Source organism: Dipodomys ordii, unplaced genomic scaffold (assembly GCF_000151885.1).
Source record: "Dipodomys ordii isolate 6190 unplaced genomic scaffold, Dord_2.0 Scaffold470, whole genome shotgun sequence".
In the NCBI taxonomy this organism is placed as follows: domain Eukaryota; kingdom Metazoa; phylum Chordata; class Mammalia; order Rodentia; family Heteromyidae; genus Dipodomys; species Dipodomys ordii.
In genome coordinates, this window is record NW_012267686.1 from 47,377 (window position 1) to 54,793 (window position 7,417).

At 40.6% G+C, this 7,417-nt stretch overlaps 1 long non-coding RNA gene across 1 annotated transcript in view; it reads right to left on the reverse strand.

Annotated features, from left to right (window-relative positions):
* Positions 1-7,411, reverse strand: part of LOC106001833 — a 22,656-nt gene extending 15,245 nt beyond the window's left edge. The window contains exons 1-2 of the long non-coding RNA XR_001175861.1: positions 6,763-7,411; positions 2,757-2,861 (exon numbers count right to left, since the gene is read on the reverse strand). This is a non-coding gene — a long non-coding RNA (uncharacterized LOC106001833). The remainder of the gene's footprint in view (positions 1-2,756; positions 2,862-6,762) is intronic.
* Between the last annotated feature and the right edge of the window lie 6 nt (positions 7,412-7,417).

Sequence of the window (7,417 nt, forward strand, 5' to 3'; positions counted from 1 at the left end):
ACAGGGCTGGGAAGGTGGCTCAGTGGTAGAGCGCTTGCCTTGCATGCCTGAGGCCCTGGGTTCGATTCCTCAGCACCACATAAGCAAAAAGAGAAAAAGCCAGAGGTGGCGCTGTGGCTCAAGTGGTAGAGCGCTAGCCTTGAGCTGAAGAGCTGAGGGACAGCGCCCAGGCCCAGAGTTCAGGCTCCACAACTGGACCCACCCCCCACAAAAAAAAAGCATGTAATACAGATGTAACACAAAGCAACTTTATGGGAGTACACGGATGCAGCATGGTAGATATTGAGGATGTCCTGCCAAGAATGAATGCACCAATAATGGCTGGCTTTTGTCCTATTTATGACAATGCTCTCTTCCCAGCCTTCAAGTATCCTACTTGGAGAAATACTAAACCAAAAGATCAGGGGCATCTTCCCATCCACCACCTCCCTGGCCATTTTGCTACATAGATGGAAAGCAATTCTCAGCACTGAGGCCTATATATCAGAGCTTATGGTCAACTTGGAAATTCTTCCCTAACCCACCCCATTACCACCAACCCGTTTCCCCATTAACACACGACTTTTATATCACTCCTTAGAAGTGAGCTCTGTGATCACAAAGCTGGCTGTTCCAGAGAACAATGTAAGCATGGGTGTTTCTGCAAAGACAATTCCTGTAAAAGGTGGCTGACCCCCAGGGAAAAGCCTAAGCAATCTGTGCATGGGTAGGGCCCATCCAAATGGACAACCACTGTCTTAAGCTACCTGTTCCCACACACCCAGTCCAAAAGCTGCTGATGTTGGGCAAACAGCCACCTACAACAGCTTCCTCTAGATCAGAAGTGATGCAGCATATGGTCTCCACCAAAATACAGCCATGTCCAGATCAGTAGGAACACAAAGACTAATATGTGTGATATAATCCATGTCTACCTCTTAATGAATATAGCCTCTCTGAGGATCCCATATATGAGTACCCCTCAGTCCAGAGTTTATTGTATTATGTGACAAAATAGAACAACACATTGCAATACAAAAAATTCACAGGACACCTGCATAGATCATGTCATGACATACAAGTACACCTACGCTATTTACAAATGGCAGTTACCAGGAAAATGAAAGTCAGTGCAAACATATAGAAATGAAGGAACACAATTGCCCACCAAACCAAAGCAGTATCTAACTTAGCCATAGCCATCCTCACATGGCAAACTGAACTGCATGCTGGGTTCATGGCTACCTATCAGATCCTAGTCTAAGTTGGGTAGTACTTCTCCATTTAGTAGTCCATTTAGTATTTAGTAGTACTTCTCTTATAACCTTGAAATATCAAGGTAAGCCTCGCCTATAATCAATGACATCCAACAACTGTATCCAGAGGCCAATCTCACACAAATATGTGGCCAGTAGTGGGCTGCATCAGTAACCAATTGATTGACTCAGACACAGAATGCAACTTTGTCTGGTGAAGAATGAAGTTATATCATCTGCAGAAAAAAAAACAATGGAACTGGAGATCATCATGTTGAGATAAAAGTCAAGGGCAGTGTGACAAATATGACGTGTTTTTGTTCCTCGGCAGGATTTAGATCCACAATAGTAATTATAATGTTGATAGAAGTATGATTGCACCAAGGCATGTATATGGAGGGGAAAAAAGCCAGTGAAGGCAATGGGGGGAAAACACAGACGGATGAGCTAAGAATGTGACTGAAGAAGTGTGTGTGTGTGTGTATGTGTGTGTGTGTGTGTAATTGTATAATGAAACCCAACACAAACGAAAATGAAGGGAGAACTAAAAAAGGCTGGTTTTAGGAAGAATAATCCAGGGGGGTGAATTTGATCAAAGTACACTGTATGCCATCACACCCTCTGTACAACATACACTAATAAACATTTAGAAAGGCAAACAAACCAGAAATATTGTAGGAAAAAATGAGTATGGGCCAGTAAAGTTATCTTTGGAAATGCCTCCATTCCCATGCCACTGTAAATATCAGGTTTCATGGCACTCAAATGGTTGCCACCCCAATACTAGCTGGGAGTCCTAAGCAACCTCTTCAGCTCACCAAGCAGATCACATTGCATCTAGGAACAAGCAGCACTGGTACAGTAAGCCTTCCCACAGGGTGTGAGAAAACATATAGGCATACATGAGCACACAGAGAGACACGATCACCATACACCCACTTTCCAGTGGTTGGCTACTGGACAGAAGAGAGGACAGACTTTGGGTCTTTTCTCTGGGTCCTGTACCACCTCCCATCTTATATCTCACCAGCAGATGAAAATGTATAGAGTGCTCCTGTTCAAATGACTCAAAGAATGCAGTATAATTCAAGCTTGATTTCATCATCTACCTTGCCCATGCCTGCCCACAGTACCACTGCATGGAGCACCAAGCTCAACCTTCAACATACCTTCCTGTTTCCTGCCCTAGCATCTGACTAGTCAACCCTGCCCTTTATCCTTGTCCTGTGTAACCTCCTCATCCCTCTGACTATGACCTCCATCACACCAATTGCCCTTCTCCCTTCTCGCTGTGCTGCTCTGAGTTCTTGGTTCTCCTACCCTCCACTTTACTCAGACAGGATAGGCCTATGAGGGGAAGCCTGTGTACCCCCCTGGATGGCCAGAACAATTGTACATTTCCACAGGCATGCTGCACACAGTCTATCCACACCCAGTTAGAAATTAAGAACCCGACTCACTGGGATGCCCTGATAATCCCTCAGAGCTTTTCACACATGACACTGGTCAATTAACACTCACCTGTGGAACAGTCAAAAGAGACAGAGCCAAGATTATTGTGCATCCACTGAGTCACAGGCCTTGGATGAGGAATTTCAGTCTATATCCAATTCAGCATTTTTGAGTCTGCACATGGCAAAGGTGAATGGAAACCTGTTATGGTTGAAGTTCCTATAAAACAAGGTCCACAACTAACATTTTTAAGTACCTACAAATCCCAAGATTCATTCAAAACAAAGACTGTTATGCACTGACTATTTCTAGAAGAGCACTGCTATATTTCCAAAAGGATAAGCTCTCTCCAAAGTATGTATAAATCTCAAGGAAAGTTTCACAACATCTTGGGCCACAAAAATATTTACTAATTCTATTAATCAGGATGTTCCACTGACCAGACAATCCCACTCCACATGATGCTGAAAACCAGCCAGTACACTGTGGGATATAACCACAACACTTGGGCATAGCAAAAACAGGGAAACTTAGAAAGCAATGAAACGGGGAGAACACACTCAACAGGCTAAGTATCATAGACTGATGGCTGGGAACCCCTGGGTAATGCATTCTGAGTCAATCTAGAAACTGAGCCTGCCTCATAAAGATTACAAGGAAGACCTGAATTGGCTCAATTGCTGGCTGCATGCCATGGCTGGGATGTGTCTACAAAAGCCTATGTGTTCAAAGGCTTGGTATCCATGGAGGGGTCTGTAAAAGGAGGCTAGCCTTCAGGACATAGGTGCTTTGTGGAGACCCTTAAGTCACCAGACACATGCCTTCCAAGGAACCCTCGTCCCTTTCTCTGTCTCTTATTGGCCCATGTTTATGAGGTAAGTCATCTTCCTTTGCCTTACCCAAAGAAATGGGGTAAAGCCATCATGAATTAAAGCCTCTAAACCTTTTTCTATACAAGTTATCCCAGGCTTTTTTTCTTATAATAGCAAAGAGCTGTCTAAAACACTACTTTGAATAGCTACCACAAGATAGGGAAAATCCTCTAGAGAGGAAGGGACCAATTCCCAAAGCTGCTAAAATTCCTGCTATGTAATTTCTAGCATACAATTTAAAATTCTATACAAATCAAAAACCTGGACCAAGACCAGAAAAGAACCATAGAGACTATACCTCTGGATTTTTCTACATATTGACTTTAAAATAATAGGAAATGAACATGTAAAAGTGAAGAGAGCATAATATGAACAGTATCACTTAAAATTGGGTGTATTTTTCAAAAGCCATAGAAATAGTACTATTTACTTTAACAATAGGGAAACAGAAAGTAAGAAAACACATGGTTTCTATTACCTGACTAGAGATAGATGAAAAGGAGATTAGTGAGCAGGTAAACACAAACTTGAGAGAATATGAAACAGTGGTATAGGCAAGGATTCTCTAGATAGGACTGGAAAGACACAGGAAACAGAAACAAATATTCACAAATGGGACTCTATCAATCTAAAATAGGAAGCAACAGAGTGAAGAGACAACTCAAAGAATGGGAAAGTTTCTTCATCAATTATTTATCTGATAAAAGACAAATACCCATACTATATTAAAACATAAAAATTAATAAAAAAACAAATATCAAGCAAACAACTTAAAATGAAAAATGAGCCAAACACATACTTCTCAAAAGCAGCCAAGAAATACAAAATATAACTCCATTAGCCACCAGGGAAACGCAAATAAAAACCAAAGACATCTCCCACCAGTTAGGATGGCTATTAAGCAAATGCTGGCCATGATGTGGTGTCAAAGAAAACCTTATGTACTATTGGTTGCTAGTGGGAATGCAAATTAGTACAGACATTATGGTTCTCCCCCAAAAAAATTAAAAAATGGATCAATCAATGAAATGAACTGCACATCCATGGTTATTGTAGCACTAGTTACACCAGCTAAGATATGGAATCAATGTAGGCATCCAACAACAAAATTACGTATAGATGCAAATGGAGCATCATTCAAACCTAGAAAAGAAACACTGTCATTTGCAGTAAAAACTTGCCAGTGAAAGGTTTTAGGCTAAATTAAATAAGCTAGACACAGAAAGACAACTATCATATGTCTTCTCTCATATGTGGAAGGTAAAAAAGCCTGAAAGGGTGACTCAAGAGGTAGAGCATCTGTTTAGCAAGCACAAAGCCTCAAGATAATGCCCCAGGAAGTACCACAAAGGAAGGAAAGAAAAAGACAACCTGAAAGTAAAATAATGATAAGAATTGAGGAAGGGTGCAGGGATGAAGGAGGGTGGTGGATAAATCAAGCTTGGATTTGAAAAGTGTATGCTGGATACAAATACAGAAACATTACAAGTGTAAAAATAGTGTGTTAACAAAAATGACTAAATATTTGTAATGATTTAACACAAGGCACAAGGCGAATAGCTCTGACATAGTTAACTGGAGAGGCACAAAGGGAGAGGTCTTCTGCCATCTGGTGGTGAGCATGTGGAACAACCAGAACTTTCCTGCCCTGCAAGAGAGGGTGCCACATGCTATAGTTACAAAGAAACCAGTGTTTTAGTCTATGCAGATTACTAAAATAAACCAGACTTTACACAAGAAAAATTTCTTGCTCTAGTTTTTTGGATGCTGAGAGTCCACAATCAAGGTGCTTGCAGATTCAGTGCTGTTGAGGACCTGCTTTAGTGCTTCTAGTTGTGTCCTCACATAGTAGAATCAGTGAGTGGGGTTTCTTTTATAATGGCATTGATTATACTCAAAAGGCTCACCACCTAAAACCATCATCATTGAGGTTAGGATTAACATGGGAGCTCTGGGGATAGATAGGAACCATCAGATCACAGCAGATAACAGAATTCACCCCACTACCAAACAGCATGCTCTGGGAACAAAGTCTTGCTTCTTCAAGCCTCCCACTGAGCTTTGTCCCTCACTGCAACAAGACTCAACTTTCTTAACCACAAGTGTATTCCTGACTCCTGGCTAGAGGGCTTACACAATGTGAACACTGTTCCTCACAACAAACGGTGCTTACATGAATGTTTTTATCACACTATGCACTTATAATTCAGGCTCTTTTACGGATGACACTTAGATTTTCATATAGCTTTTACACAATTAAAAAGGATCAACAGTAGGAAAAAATGTTTCATGACAAGACACCTACTGTATTAAATAAAAATTTCATTCATAAAGAAATCACATTACAAATGTGCCACTGACTATCACAAATGAATATTAAGCTTTATTTCTGCATGTTAGGGACACAAAAATGCCAAATACACATTCCTTGTCCTTAGGAGGGAGGGGCTTGGGGTCAGGTCCAAAAACATCTAAACGCTACAAATTAGAGAAAACATGAAAGTTTGGAAAGGTGCTTTGTGTCTTGAAAGTTGATGTGGAAAAGCTTTGAGTGGATGGGCTCATCAGGAAGGACAGAGCCCATAAATGTGATGGGTCCCAATCAACAGGTAAGAATGAGGCAGTAGGGTGTAGAGAGTAAGCCAACATGCCAAAAATTGAGGTGAGTCAGGAGAGGAAACGAAGGTGAGAATTTCCAAGCTATACAGGTAAAACTATGGACAGCGGTCAGGCACTGGCTGCTCACACCTATAATTCTAGCTACTCAGCAGGCTGAGATTTGAGGATCTTGGTTTGAAGGTAACTGAGGCAAAACAGTCTACAAGACTCTTACCTCCAATTAGGCACCAGAAAATGAGAAATGGAGCTGTGACTAAAAGTGGTAGAGTGCTAGACTTGAGCAAGAAACCTCAGGAACAGTGCCCCAAGCCGAGTTAAAGTCCCATGACCAATAAAAGAAAAACCTACAGAGAGCAACTGATGGGTGAATGAAATGTTCAATTTCTTCATCACACAGGTGGTGACAGGCTAGGTTTACATTCTCAATTTCTGTTGTGGTTTACCAGTAAAATGAATCCATTTTCCTAGGTAAATGCTAGATTTCAATATGAAATTTTCACAGTGTATTAAATAGTCCAAAGGGACGTACAGTGAGATTCTTACTATCTACTTATTATGCTGGGAAGGAAAGCTAAAAACATTACCTACAGATCATCCAGAAATAATATAAAGAACAAAAAGATTTCTTCTAGTCCTCTTGATCTTGCATTATGGCAACATGGATCCCTATATTGTCAAGGCTGGCCTTGAACTCAAGATCCTCCTACTTCAGCCTGCTTTGTTGAGAAGAAGACATGCACCACAACCACCACTCTCAGTAATCTTCTTTCTAAATAGAAAAAAAAAACTGATAAATGTAACCAAATCACTATTACAGAGCAAATTACTCAAAGGTAGAGTCTATAGACTATTCCAATCTGCTAGAGATGAAATAAAGATAACATTAAAATAAAGAGACTCATCAAGAAGAAAAGAAACATAATAAACATTCCAGAGGGGATACTTGAATGATGAGAGTACAAAGTGAATTTTGTAACTAAAGATTTAATTTCTGGAAGACACAAAATAAGTATGAATGATATTTTTGGTGTTGGGATGAAAGCCAAGGCTTCACACATGCTAGGTAAGTGTTCTACCATTGAGCTAACTTCCTGGATACATATTTTGTTTTTATGCATAAATTTGCCATGTGGGTTGAGGGATGAGGAGAAGAAATGTCTGAGAGATGAGAAGGTAGGAACTAGTTATAGAAAGCAGGCCATGGAGCAAGCAGACACCCACCTGAACAAATAAAATGTG